Below are 15,982 nucleotides of genomic sequence, written 5' to 3' on the forward strand. Positions count from 1 at the left end.
AAATAAGGCACACATGAACATTTTACCAGACAAAAAGTACAAACATTCTCCCCATCTCGGTGCCAACAGACACCTATCTCCGCGTGAGAGACCTCAAGGTGTAAACGTCGTGGCAGCGCTCATGTTAGGCAGACAGGCAGAAATCAATGTCCAAAACCTGGGACCCAAACCCTGCTCCAAAGACAGAATTTAGGGTCTCACAGGGATGTCAGAGGGGGATGAAAGCTGAAGACCTAAAAAGGGATTCAGAGACACACCTCTGAGCAGCCACAGCATCTTCCAGTTGAGCTCCTGTCTGCCAAGGCAACAAAATCAACAAATCCCAAATGCCACGTTTCTTCCCTCTTCCAATCTCCTGACACAGCCTGGTTTGTATTTCTTCTGCATTTAGACAGCCTGATAGTCACCCGGTGCTTTGGAAACAGAAGCTCCTTTTTCTGTTTCAGAGTTCAATTTAACCTCAGGCTGCAGCAATAGGTAACTGCTTTGGAAGGTGTGTTTGAGCTCCCCATAATCCTACAATTCAACATTCCTGCTTGCTCAGTGAGGATGGGGCATCCTCTTTAATTGCACAGAGATGACAGGTAAGGTTTCAGAATATTATTACTGGCACATATTTTCCAGAGATTGCTAAACTTGGCAAAAATTAAACAGAAGCAGCAAAAGGAACATTTCTGCCTAAAAATGCAGGCTTCTGCCAAGCCTTCCTTGCAATGCCCATGACACCGTGGCTGAAGAGGATTTACAAGTGACAAAATACTTCCTTTTTCCCCAGAAATATATTCTCAAAAAGAATCCTAAACATGTTGATGAGACAACAAGCAAAAAAGGGCGGCTGGCATGAAAACTTTCAATCCCAATGCTTAAGAGTTTACTACAGATTACTGAGAGGGAGCTTGCAGGCCTGATGGGAATACTGGTTTTCTCTATTTTACAGTTCAATTAGCCAAATGTTTTTGATGCCTTGAGTCCTGTACTAAACTCACTCCAGAAAGCAGATACATAGAGGAAAAAAGATGTTTACTTTAGCAGAAATATCAGAGACCATTTAGAATTAAGGAAACTTCACAGATAGGGTTTTCTTTTTAATCAGAAAAGACTAGATAAACTCAGGAAGGGTTATCTAGTACAGATGAAATTGGGATGAAATTTTAGGCCAAGAAAAAACACGATCAGCACCAAGAACTACTTTCAACTTTATGGGAACCACAAACAGGAGGCTTACGGAACAGAAATACCAGCTTGATCAGCTCCAGCGGGAGCTGCAGTCAGCAGAAACGCTAACTCCACTGCACTAGGAAAAAAATAAGGGAAAACAAGAATCCCAATAAGGGCACACTGACTAAGATGCAAACATAGGGCTTAACATACCATTGCGTTCAGAAAACTAACCCTGTATGCCAGCCTGGTACCCAGCAGGAGGGTGGTTCTCTCCATACACTACAAGTGATGGCAGCGTGCTGAACACACTGCCTCAACCACACTGTGGCACTGCAAAGCCCCTGTGTTTTAGAAGGGCCAAGGCAGGCAATTCTAGGTCATACTGTAAAGCTCCTCCTCTAAGAAATTCATAGCCTGATGGACTTTCAGTCATCTACAACATAATGTTGAAAGCAGAAAAGGGGGAAGAGCTGGAGTACTGCACACTGGCTTCCAGGGTGTGTGGGGAGACTGCAAGTGATGGTGGGGAACCGGAGGAAAAGGAGAGGTACTATGGGGAAAATGAGAAGGACTACTATGGGACCAGGGGTGATGGACATCAACTTGGGTGGATAGCTCAAGAGAGAGCAGTAGTACAGGAAACCAGACTTCATTGGCAGAGACATTCACAAATCTTCGTTTCTTTGTTTGTTGTGGTCACATCCCATCAAACCTAAACTCTCCATGGTGAGGGAGAGGGAAGGAAGATGTAACACAACACTCATCCTGCTCCAGCCCCGCTCTGCTTCCAGCCCCCATTTCTTATGCATTTAGTAGCCCTTGCCACCTTCACTCATCTCCAGTTTTATACAGATGTAAGCAAAACCAGGCTTCTGGAGCACACAGGTGGGACTCTCACATCTAATAATTTCTCAAACATTATTGCAGGTCCCTCAGCATTCTCTCCAGAGGCATCTTACTCCACTTATTATTTCATTTCCTGTTTGTTCCACTGCAAGTTTCCTTTTACTTAATTTCACGCAGCTTGGCAGGATAGCATCAAGCAATTAAAATGAGGCACGTATGGCACTCACAAAAATACTGCACAGTTCTCCAACGTTCTCCACATTGTTCAAATTAATTCACGTTTCACAGATACAGGCCTACAATGCCTCTTTCACTCCACACTTCAGTCCCATTTGCAGATATTATAGTTAAATAATATAACAATCAACATTCATCAGTAAAACATCTAATAACCCACCAGTTTTATACCATCAATGTCTCTCATGTCAGAGTCAGCCCAGAGATGACTGGGCTGAGTCCCAAGGTAGAAGAGGCTCAGCAGCAGGTATGCAACCATCCATCTTGGCACACAACCACACACCAGGCTTTCGCTCACTGTAGAAATTGCTAGAGAAATCGCTCCTCGAGCGTGGGACCTCACCAAAACGTAACCTTTAATCTGAAAACAAAACACATTCCCTGTTTTCACAGTCATGAAATCACTGACATGAACCAAATGCAATCCAGTGCAATATCTTCTTCCTTACTCTGGAGACAATCTGAGCAAATCTGAAAAAAAGTTAAGAACAGAGTTGTTCATCTCATCAAGTTGATTCAGAAACCTAAACGGGGAGGGCGGGGGAGAGCGATGAAGGTCTTAATCAATGTTGTGTCCCTGATGAGCTTCTCAGAAACATCCAGTTAAAATTTTCAATCTAAATTCCAAAACGCTGAAGAACTCACTGTCCTTTACTAAGCTGTAAAAAGTCAAAGCGCTTTCCAGCTCCTCTTCCAAAACTTGACAATGTAGTGAAGCGGCGTCAGTATAAAAGCGTAGCATCTTGGCAGCAGAACATGCAGAAAAAGCCATGTGAAATGCAACACAGCTCATAAAGTAGGTTTTGGGCATCTGGTTATAAGCTGCACCACCTCTTAAGTATCTGCCTTGCTTTTCAATTAGAAGTTGCTAAATGGTTTTTAGCTTACTGTGAAATTAGAGAGCGATATACATTGTAACTACCATCGCATCTTTGCCACCCAGCCTAGAGTGCTCCAAAAACTTGCATACAAAAGCCTGCAGGGGAAGCTCTGCTGCACTCTTAAGTTGCCCAGAAATCTTGTGGCTCTGAGCTCGGTGTTTCAAAATATGATACATTTATTCACTCAGTCCTTACAGAAGCGCAGTTAAACATGCGTGAGAGGCTTAATTTCTGAAGCCCCTAATAAATATGATCACTGATAACCCCAAATCACAAGGCAACACCACATACACCCCTTTGTCTCAGTGCCAATTAGTACATTGTTTGGGAACGAGCTCTAAAACCAGTGTATTACATTATAGAAATGACAGTTTCCCACTTGTTCTAATGAAAACAGAATGGGGAAACCTGAAGAACAAACCCTCTCCTGGTACAGACCCATCTACCTCAGTTGAGCTTCGTTACAAATAATTGCAGCTTTAGAAAACCTGTGATTAATGTTGTTACCTTAACAATCATGCAGTGACCCACACAAAGCACTAGAGAATTTTAGTGTCAAAGGGTTTGTTCCTTTGCTCACATACTTTCTAGCTCAGCCTTGGTGGTTTTCATTGTTTGCACTGTTGGAGGAGTAAAACCATACTTCTCTCTGAAAACACTGCCCAGAGGTCGAAGCAGATTCCTGAGTATTTCCACTATCACAGCCATTCCCCAACTAGGAAACTCTCACGCCTTCTACCAGGTGGTTACGTCTCTCCCCTAATTCCAGGATAACCAACTCTTCACACACCGCAACTTTACAGTCGCAGAGAACAAAATCCAGCTGCTCATTTGCAGCCAAGAGATCAAGAAACCATCAGCATTTTTGCTCTCAAAAGCCAGTGTTCCTTCAAACGGGATAATAAATTGTTTATCCCACGCAGCTTAAGGAAATTAGAGGTTTGTCATTCTGCCCTGCTGCAGCCACATTTTAGGTGCTTTATCTTCAATTGCAAACACAGGCTCATCTCTGCTTCATAATACATTTCAAACCAGATCACCATCAACCTTCACATATGGTCTCGAGCATACGTTTGACTTTGTTTTTGTTTTCCTCTGCTTCAACACCTCCTCAGATTACTCAGCTTAATTCTCTCATACCAAACACTCATCAGTATTCAGTCTTGCTTTATTTACTACCTCCTCCTGGGTTTCACCCACTTAAGATCTCCCTTATGGTTCTTCAAGCCCAAAGCCGCATAGCGCCGGGCACACGGCGCCTGTTTTCCCTGTACTACAAATTCATGCCACAAGCATCGGTGTGACTCAACTCCAAATGAGCACTAGAACAGCACTTGCATTAATTGTTAGCTATTTCTGACAGGCCCGGAGAGTTTTCACATTAAGAAATGGTCTCTTGAAACCATTTTAAGCTCACTCCTCCGTTACAAGCCCAAAATGAAAGGCAATACATGAGAAAGATAAATTAAGAAAAGCTACAGAGAAGGTAAAGAAGATGCCACTTTACTCTGCCTTAACAGAAAATACACACAGTGAAACTGCCATATGCTGAGAAAAACTTGTTTTAAGGGAATAAAAAAAACCTGAACTCCAAATTAATTGTCACAAAACAACATGTTGCTATAGCCTGCTGTTAAAACACAAAGTCCTTTATCGAATGCAAAACATTCCCCATTATAATGCTTCATAGTATAAGATTAGATTTTTTTCTTTTAAATAAAGATAAAAGAAAGCGAAACTTTGTCCAAGGACCCAAGGAAAACAATCCTTCTGGGCCAGTTATTCAACAGTTACACCACCATGTCACACACCTTCCTGAGGCATCAGGTTCTAGCTAACATCAGAAACAGATCGTATTAACCCAAACCACTGTGTTTAAGCCAGCACTTAACCCTAACAATTCAGAAGCAGGCAGTAAAGCAGCAGCACCTCTTTCCCCAAACAACAAGCCCTGTTCTTATGAACATTTGTGACACTGGCTCTTTATTGCTCTATTTCAGCCTATTAGTCAAAAACATCCTGCTTTCCCCTATGTAAACAGACTAGCACTCCACAAGATCTTCTAGAAATAAAAGCAGAAGCTCAACACCAGTGCAGTGATAGATGAAGAATAAATAAAAGTGATCATAAAGTAGCTAGGATGAAGAAAAATGGATTAAAAATAAATATTCACAATAGCTTATAAAGAAATATGCACATATGCTGCTTTAACCAGCATTATTAAAATATATGAACCCTGAATCATTGCTTTTGCTTAATGTCATATGAAGTGTGGGTGTTCTCTTGTTTCTGTTTTAAATGCCAATGGCCATCACCACTAATAAACACATGAAAGATAAAAACAGTCCATAGACTGTAGAGAAGAATCTGAAAGAGGGAGGGGGGGAAAAAAGTCTTTCAGTCATGTGAAAATGACTCCTTCATGACTTCACAGGCACTTGGCTCTTTCCTTGTCTTCATGCCTTTAAGCAGACTACGAAACAGCAAAGTTCAGGACAGGAAGCAAACCTGAAACGAGCCAGGACATGACTACAAAGGGATGAAGGGGAAGAATGTATGTATGTACTGCCCAGCTTTGAGCTCTTGAATTATCTGCCTGGACTTCCAGCTATACCCTTCATGGAGAACACATTCTTTCCTCGGGGAACAACACTCTGGTTTGTCCCCACAGAAGAAACATCTCTGAAGATGTTTCTCAGAAGAAACTGACTCAAGAAGGGGCCAGCAAAGCTAGCCAGCCAAGTTTTGCATCCATCCCCTTCTCCATGTGTCAAGGATGCTTTCTTAAGCCAACCACATTGGGAAAAGGGAGAGCAGTGGGGGCAAATATAGTCTCAAATGCTACATTCAGTTGTTAGTGTCTAAGGTACCCCCTCTAGCCACAGTGTGTGAGAAAGCACACATCATCATATCCCCGACCAGCAAATCCTTCTGCACACAGATAGAGCACACCCACAAACATTTCTCCTGGTCTCTTCCATAGAGAAGAAGATGGTTACTTCCACCTAGAAGCACCAATCATCAAGTGTCTCCTTATGTCACACCTATGAAGCTGCCATGGAAAAAACATGTCCAAACACCTTCTCCTATTCAGAGCCCTCTCACAGGACAACAACCCAAAGGTTTATCAGTGTACATCCTATCAAACACGTTACCCAGGTATGCTGCACCCTCCTCCACCTCTCAGCTCTTCACTGAAGACAAAGTTTAATTCAACGTTTCTCTCTCAAGAAAAAACCCAGATAAACAAAGGGCATTGTGATAACTATTCCACCTACTGTGATTTTTTTCATGCTAGGACCACAGTTCCCATCACAGTTGTGTGCTACCAAAACTAAGAGACCACCTCAGGAGAAGCCATTTCACTGTATAGCATCCACAAAGCCACGCAGCTCACTCCTGCCAAGGGCGTGAATGACCACCACAGAACCCACTGTCTTCAGAAATGAACGCAAATTTCCTCTGCTTTCCCACAGTACAGCCATTTCACACATCAGCACAGTCTCAGAAGAAAACTCCTGTCAAGTTGAAACAGCTACAAAACATGAAAAAGGTGATTCAGCTCTGAGGACATGCTCTGCTGGGCTCTAATAAGCACTGAAGCCTAAAAGAGTGGGAACTAGTGAGACAGAGGATTTAAAACCTTCACTTCTCTTTCTTCTCCTACTGACCAGAGGCTGATAGGAAATTTTGTTGTTCTAAAAAGATATAAACAAGATGGTCAAAACAGCTCAGAATCCAATAGACACCTTAAACAGTAGCCACACATAACAACTTGGATCACAAATGCTTACCCAGTATAATTAGCTTTAAGGTTATCCAGCTTTATTCTGGGTACCACCATCTCTGAAGGTATTTTTTTCCCTCCCCAACACATCGGTAACTCCCTAAAGCCATAAAGAACAGCCTGAGCTGAATTTTCAACAAGTGAAAACAAGGTATGAATCTGCTCTAAAGCTCCAAGACTGTTAGGTACTTAAGTGCCCCTTGAAGCTTCTTAAGTCCAAAAGGTAAGTGCTGAAGCTGCCACCCAGCCCCCACAAGCACCTGAAGGGCCTCCACTCTGTGTGACAAGGTATGCAAAGCACTATGAAAACCTGACAACAATGAGCAAACACCTGCCACAATTTCCATCCATCCTCTGGAAGGCACTGAGTAGGATCTTCCCATGTCTGGGTTCATTCACAGGACCAGAACCAGCAGATAGGTAGATAGATAGATTTGCCACGTGATGGTGGCCATCGAGAGAATATGGATTCTGTGAGCAAAACTCCTTCTTTTGGAGTTGAGAGGTGCCATCTTCAAACACTTTCAAAACCCACGTCAAAGGGAATGAGAAGATGAGATTCCATGTTTCCAGTCCTTTAAAAGAAAAGGACTGAGCCACACAGAACCATAACCCCATCAAAGCGTGCACTCCTCCCATGCATGCTGACACAGGCCAGCCACCCTGGAGTCATGTCCAGCACCTACTGTTGGTTATCTCACAGAGGCACGGCCCTAAAGAGGATGGCTGTTCTCCGACAGTTGTCTGACCTCGCGTTCAGCAGGGAATGGTTCTCCCATCCCGAGCCTATTTCAAGGCTTTAGGTAACTTCTCGAGCAAATGATACTGAATTTGGCAATCACAAAAAGCTCAGGACAAAGAGGACACCTTCTTAAGGTGCTTCTCATGAGCAAATTTTCCTTCCAGCCCCTGCTCTACCTGAATTGAAACAGAAACACCGGCCAATCTTTCTGTTTGACCCACTTGAGCTCCACAACCATTCACTGCAGCCAAGAGCAGTAGAGGGTACCCTACAATGTCAGCTACCCAGACCTTGGACTGTAAGGTCACGAGCAGCCTCCCTCCCCTGTTAGAGCTGTGTAAATACAGCAATACTGAGGTAGAGGATGGCTAGTTCTCCACCAGAGAGTTTTAAAATAAGCTCTAAAATAGTTTAAACTACATTTGCCTGGTTCCCTCTCTCTGGGGTTTAGGAAGCTTACTATTTTCACCAGGGACGGGAACGAGCTGAGGCCAAGACAGATCACCTGGTAGCATCCTACTTCTTCTTTCACTTCGTCCTTCCATCCCTAGAAAACAGCACACATCCTGGTGAACACCTCACATAGCCATCAGCAAGAACAATTACCAACCACCAGCAACAAAAAACCACCAAAACAACCCAAAGAAAACCCCATTAAAGCTCCCTGGAAGGTGCCTGATACCAGGGTACCACTCTCACACAACTCTGCAATGAAATCTACGTTACTTCACGTCTCTTCAGCGTGAATCGTTGGAATGAAAGATCCACTGGAGAGGCTCCTTCAACCAGGACGGACCCCGTGACACACCCGCGCCGCCACTTGCCCGGTTCGGAAGGGCAGAGTTACCCGCCCATCGCCGCGGCCGGCGGTGATTAAGGCTCACGCTAATTATCACTTACCGGCCGCCACCGCTCCCCCGCGACGCCTTTCCCCGCACATGTCACGGCCCCGCGGAGCCGCCGCCCGGCTTGTGGCCGGGTTCCCACGCAGCGGCCCAGCAGGGAGGACACGCGAGGCGCCGGGCCCACCCGTGGGGCGGCAGCCGCGCCGAGGGGAGCTCGGACTCGCGGGGCGGCCGCGGGAGCGCTGAGGCGCGGGGCGGCCCTGCCCTCTGCGGGGGCCGGGAGGTACTGCCTGCCTGCCTGCCTGCCAGCCCGCACTCCGGCCCGCCGAAAGCGCTTGGCGTTGCAAAGGCGGCGCCGCCAAGCACCTTGGAGTGAACGGCCAGGCTTTCGTACCGAGCGGCTCCCAGAGCGGGCCCCGCCGGGCAGCCACAGCCCCGCGGGCTGCTCTCCCGTAGCCGCGTGTATCACCCACCCCGCTCCCGAAGGGGCCGCCGGCACAAGGCGCGGCTTGGCGGCGGGATCTCGGCTCTCAGCCGGGGTGAAACCACGACAGGGGAAGCACAAGCGAGGCCAAGGCTGAGCGTGTTCCCGACAGGTGAGCGCGGCCGCGCCCAGCAGCGGCACAGCGCACCGGGGGACACACCCCTCACCGCCGGCCCCGGGGGGCCGCCGCCACCACCGGCCCGGCCGCCTCGCTTACCCCGCCCCCGACACCCAGTCCCGCCCCACGCTCACCGGCGGCTCCCGGGGTGTCGGCGGGAGCGGGCTTGTAGCAGCACCGGCGGGGAAGGGGAAAGCTCCGGCCGTGCGGCGCGGAAAGGAAACCTCGCCCGCCTCAGCGTGTGGGCTCAGGGATGGAGGATGCTCTGAAACGTGGCCTGGGCCCGAGGTGTTGGCAGCGCCGGTTCCCGAGCCTGCTGCCCGCCCCCCCCAGCCGCAGCCTGGCCGCCACATGTCCCCCTAAGCTGAGCCGAGGTCCCGCTCATCCCTCCCTGGCACTTTTAACTCAATCCTTCCCTCCAGCTCTTCCCCATCTTGTGTTCATCACGCAACCCCACAGGTACTAATTTTTTTATGCTTTTTTTAAAGCCCTCGGATGAGCCTTCGGAAGTTGGGTCACTTCAGGCATCGCACTCTCAGGGATGTTAATTTGATCCTCGATGCTGACATAGTACCAGGAGTAGCTGACTGTACTACTTTCTCCTCCGGAGCTTGCCATGGCATTATCAGAAAAACCCAATAGGTGGCTGGGATAAGTGTATGGATAGATAAGTTTGTTTACGCTCAGCCTTGGTGTGATGGAGTGGATGCTCATTGAAAGAAGCATTTCAAGGACCTGGAGGGCTCCTGTTATTGAATCCTCGGTGCTGTGACTCAGTGTGTGGCAAGGGCTGTAAATCCTCTGAGAGTTGTTTTCATTCCTAGATGCTCTTAACACACAGCAACCGTGGCAAGAAATGTCTCCATCTTTCCCTCTGCAGCTGGAGCTGGCTTCTATTAGTGGAGCTTTGCAGTCCCTGGGATAGGTTACTACCCAGCAATTTGCTAGGAAGAGCAAAGGCCAGGAAAGCGGCTTCAGTGTAGAAAAAACACGGAACAGCGGATCTGCTGTGTCAGAGAGGCGCTAGGGGGATAACATCTTTAAGCATCTCAGTTGAGAGGAGCTCTTGCACCAGGTTTTCTCTTCAATTGCAGATCAGCCTCAAGGTCCCTATCTTCGAAGCAGATCAGCAGGTGAACCAGGTTAATTGCTCAGACATCATTAGATCTGTCTCTCACCCTCCCTCCTTCCTAAAGATGCTATCTATGATCAACAAGGACAGTCAGGTTTCTCAAGCCCAGCTTCCATTTCTGGGAAAGGAGGGCAAGAGACAGGCACAACACAGCAATCCGAAAGGTGGGCTCTTCCCTGTACTCGTACTTTCCGTCCAGAAAGGAAACGGCTGAACTGATGGCACCACCACCAAGCCTCCAGAAAGGCAAACCTCCGTGGTCCTGTTCAACACTCTTCCTCACCACTCTAGTACTACGTATGCAGTATAATACTACTAAACTGATGGGAAAACAAGCAAAAGTCACAAGCAGAGCAAATCATTGGTGAAATCGAATGGTTGGATGTGAAATATTTTGGCTTCTTTGCCTTGCCTCTTGACAAAGGCGACTGTTAGGTGGTGAAGGGACTTCTGTCATTTCTACAGGTATAAAAGTCTTGGTCACTGTTGGGATTGAAATACCGACAAGCTACCGATTCCCTCCTTCAGTATGAGATAACTATTCCCATGAAGTTTGCCACACAACTGCCACTGAAATAACGCAGAAACACAAGTCAGCTGTTATAAACAGTGAAATAAATGCATACCCTACGTGTTTTGACTCGGTATTAAACATGTCATCATCAGTAAAGGATTTCCCATTAACTACAGGAAGCTCGAGTACATTTTGACTCTACAAAGGTAGCTTTTTTCCAAAAGGTGGAGCAATGCTTATCTTGCTCAATCCCAGCGGTGCTCCCATGTGGGTTTTATACTTAAATTCCTGTATCTCTAAAAAAAAGTTCCTAGTGCTTTTCCAAAAAATTACATCTAGTGGAGGGTGTCCCTGCCCATGGCGCGTGGGTTGGCACTAGATGGGCTTTGAGGTCCCTTCCAACCCAAAGTGGTCTGTGATTCTGTGAGTCTGTGACTCTGGGCGTTGCTTTCAAAGCACTGGTACCACTGCCCCCTGTGCTGCACTTGGAGGTGGCGATACCCAACTGTCACACCAATGCCATCGTCGCTTGCCTAATAGCTGGTGTGGAAAGTGGCCTTTAAAAAAAACCCCCCAAACTAAACAAAATAAATGGCAAAATCAACTATGGGATAGGCAATTACAGAAACCATAGTATTGTTGGAGAACACTTGTCTGTCACAGTTGGGTTTTCTGTCACTTCAGAATGGTATAAGGTGACTCAGATGCGTGTCACTGAAGTGCTGTTAGCTCCCTGCATCCTCTCCTGTTGTTCCTGGCTTTTTTGTCTTTTCCATTCTCAAGCATCAAAGTTACTATGGAAACAAGCAATGGCACTCGTGTTGTATTTTATTATTTGTGAGCCCCACCCGTACGTGCCCTGTGAAGTCAGTCTCTGTGGTGTGACCTACAGCTGGGGGAGCACGTTGGCATGGACAGGCACAGGGTGCTGACAGAACGAGATGTTGCTGTGCACCACCCCAGAAAGGGGGTCCAGGAGTGGGGCCAAATGCCCCTGAGGGAAGGGGGAAAGGAGATTTGTAGTAGTTTCTGCCACTGCCAAGAGGCAGAGAGTCCGCAGCTTTCTCACAGCCTGAGGAGCTGATAAGACATCAGACTCAGGGGACAAATACTTTGAACAGTGATGTTCCTTCTCCACACTGTGGGGATGAGTGTGAAGGAGTGTGAGCACCACGTGTGATTCCTTTAAGGCCAATGTGGCATGGGACAAATGTTGTGTATGGTGGCATGAGGACACAGGGTCTATTTAATTTAAATTTGCCCTAATTTTTAAAATTTGCTGACTTTTTTTTTTTTTTCTCAAGAGCTTGTGCTTGAGTAATACAATCAAGTACAAATCCTGCAGACACTCCTGTACTATTGGAAATGTAAAACTGGAGTGGCCAATAGTAAGCAGCAGCCAAAAGCACTCCAGCTATTAAAGAGCAAGTTGGATCTTGCACCATTTTGTTTCTTCAGGTAGACTTGGATAACAAATGATGTCAGCATCTTGTCTGACAAAGAAGTTGTTCCAAGATGAGAACTGGAACAGCATAAACCCAGGACTGCTTCTGAGTTTAGAAGCCATGAGATATGGGGCGCAATTCAATCTATTTAGCCCAAAACTCTCAAAAAATTATTAATTGGGTCGGTTTGCCCTATTTTTTGATTGGTCAGCCTAAGACCTTGGAGAAACATGAGGGGCTTGCTATACAGAAAGCACAGCTCACCCTCTGCAACTTGGTAACTATAAAAAATATCTCCAGCTAGACACCTCTGGGTATTCAGCCATTCTGATAAGTAGTGCTACAGTAAGGCAACTGAGCACTAATATTTATTTATAGCACTAATTTTTTAAAATGAATTCTGAAACGCTTCTGCCCTGTATTCGCTAATACGTGTTTTCATAACCTGTCAAGGCAGTCATATGTAAATAACCTGTGTAGGAAATTGGGCTCTTTTCTCACGTGTCCTTTCCTCTCTGTAATTTCTTCCCTTCTCCATTACTCAGAGGACAAGTGGGGATGAAAAGAATAAATCAGAATTAGCATTCTTGCAAAATAACAGGCTGAAAAAGCATTGTCTCGCAGTAATTTCCATATAGAGAGTGAGCTTTGTAGTGTAAGAAACTGGATGGGATCTATAATAACTTTCAATTATGAGCCTCAGCATTTTCAGCTAGAACGAGAGGACAAATTCGGGAGAGATGCAGAGCCCAAAGCTCAACCGTCTGTCTGCAACTCACATCTGTGAGATGTGAGGGAGAACAACATCCTGTTAGTAAGAACAACAGAAGTTTCCACAGCTCCAACAGGTTTCACGTGATCTTCAGAAGCACAATGGCAGTTTTAAGCTCCCTGCAAAGGCCAGAGACTACGTGGGACAGCGGGTGACAGAAAGCTGGGGAGTTGTTTCTGGGAACTGCTGAACCTGGCTGGAGGCCAAGCGTCCACCAAAGCCCCTCCTCAGCTGGACAGGGGAAAGTACATGAAAAGGCTCGTGGGTCGAGATAAGGGCAGGGAGATCACTCAACAATTACTGTCAGTGGCAAACCAGACTCTGCTTCGAAAAAAATTCATCTAATTTATTACTAAGCAAGACAAGAGTAATGAGAAATAAAAACAAATCTTAAAACACTTCCCCCCACCCCTCCCTTCTTCCCAGGCCAACTGGTTATGCAGCACCAGTGTTTGGAGACCAGAGCTGCTTCAAGATAGGCACAGTCCAAAAAAGTAAAATAAAATGGGTCAGTGATTGCTCCACCAAACAACTCCAGTCCTGGTAAGGTTTGTCCAGAAGGAGCAATGCTCTCTACTTGAGCTTAGGTCTTGGGTCTCTAAGTACCAAGGCTACTCAGCAGTCTACACTTCCTTTCCAGCACCAGTTTTCAAAATCCAGGCAAAGGTTCTACAGATTTAGCAGAGGTTTCTAAGCTTGTTTCCAAATCTGAGGTGTGCCTTCTGAATGAAGAGTAGGGGTTTTATTGTATCACCACCCTCCATCTCATAAAGACACTCTTGAAAACTCTAAGTTTATTAAATAACTGCCTCAGAAGCAGCTTCTGGGAGTTTGTTTTGAAACATTAGGGACACATCCTAACCCTACACTAGCTTTTCCCTGGGAAGAAAGGAAAAATTTCATACGAGCCCGTAACTTCAGTAGAAGGACAATTCAGCAGAAACTGATGCAGACACAGTATTAGATAGGACAGGTCATTGTCTGCACCTGAATGATTTTCTCATGGCTCTTTGTCCCATAAGTGTATCACTGTTTAGGCTGCCAAAATTAACTAGAAAGGATGGGTCTACAATAACTTTTGAAATTTTCATTGAGGGCAATTCCACAGTTATTTTCCTGTACTACAGCAGTGCCAGTGACAAGCAGGAAACCGTGATGTGTCAGAACACAGGTACTGTCTGTACTTTTCTTGTCTACAGGGAGACATCCAGACTCACAGCTAATTTCACTGTTTATCCTGAAAATACTTGAGGAAATGTTGTTCTTGTTCCTTTAGCTTCGTATCTTATCTCTGCCAGCGCCTGGCACGGGATGTTTAAGGAAGAAAGAGATTCTTTCCACATTCAATTCTTGGAGAATTTGTTAATCATCAGCCCCCAGCTACATTGTAAGAGGTAACACAAAAATGGCTTGTGCAGAACCTGAGCAGAAGGTAACACACCTGTAACACACAGGCACAAGTACAGGGGTGGGCAAGCAAACAGCGTGGAACCTTGGCAGCAGTGTGAGATCGGTCATCCTCATACCTAAACAATCCAAAACAGTTTTTCATCTGAAGTTTTGGTACCCAGCAAGGAACTCTAGTTTGGTTCCTGGATACCAAGGAACTCTATTTTGGTGATGCAGGCTGTAAGGCATTTCCTTCCTTTTCGTAACTCCTGTTCCCTGTATAGAAGGGGCAGCGATCAACTTCCAAATTCATCATCGTTGTGGTGTTTATGAACAGCACAGCATGGTGAGAGTTAGTAAGAAATTGCTGGTATTTTGCGTTTTTCTGAGAATAAATTAGTCCAGATCAGTTTTTAAAGTCTACAGACCTTGAAACTGCAAATAAACTTCCCCTCAGGAGAGGTGAGAGATGTACATGTGAGAGAAGGGAACTGAAAACAAGAACGATGTGTAAGTTAAGTATTGGGAAGACGCAGGATCTCCAACTCACCAGGAGCTTAGGTGACAAGATTACTCCCCCAAAAAACATCTGCTTGAACATTATTTTTAGCTGTGAACGTGATCTTTCTGTCATGAGTTTAACAGTTTCCAAGTTGGAAAAGGGAGCTGTACATCTGTTCTTTACTCCACAAGCATAAGGTAAATGTGAACAAGGCTGTGAAAATGATTTGATGGTCTATGTGGAGCCACAGAGACAGAAGAGCTCAATGAAGATTTTTGGGAAGGTGTCTACCTATTCTTCATCTCAGGCTCTAGCTGATTCCCTTTATAAAAAGTAGATCACCACAACATTTGTGCTTCAACCTTTTTGGAAAAAGAAAGCTTTATTTTAACATACAAATCAGATCTGTGTACAAGGCAAAACATACCCCTACAGTGGTAGGCATATTGGGTCTCTGCACGGCCTGTGGAGCCGCTTGTGCTACGGTAATCCTGAGAGATGGAAAAAAGCCCTAAAAAAAATACTTTTTTGTTTTAAAGGCCAAAATACCTCCTTTTAATCACACTCCACTATAATCACCTCCACTTGGGAATTAAGAAAAACATTATACAGTTCTGAGTCGAGAAAACAAATTATCTACAAGCCAAATACCCAAGATATTTGTCTAATTCCCTGCTGTCATCTGGGTATACCAGCAAGAGCACTTGGGGAACAAATCAACAGATGCAAATATGCAAGGTTACTTCATTAACTCTGCAAAGCATGGTGAAGAACAGCAAGATATTTTTGCTACTTCAACTACTATTGTCTTCACAAATTGTGTGGTCAGTGCATACAAATCCTATGAACTTATAAAAAACAAATTCTCTACACACTGTGTTAAGGTACTAAAAACCAAACTTTAACTTACTGTGCTTCCTTTCACCATGAAGTTGCGAGACACAGAAGTATTTTTAAAAAGCTTATAGAGAGCCATGTAACTGCAGATACTTAAGTTTCCATCGCTAATACTGAAGGCTACTTGAACACCCTTATGTTGCTGTAAGATTGAATTTTTTGTTACTTGTCAGGAAAAGAAAAAAAGTAACAGTCTGGGTTTTTTTTAAAAAAATAGGTTAAAGACAAGG

The sequence above is a fragment of the Gallinula chloropus genome, assembly GCF_964237585.1.
Source record: "Gallinula chloropus genome assembly, chromosome: 1".
In the NCBI taxonomy this organism is placed as follows: domain Eukaryota; kingdom Metazoa; phylum Chordata; class Aves; order Gruiformes; family Rallidae; genus Gallinula; species Gallinula chloropus.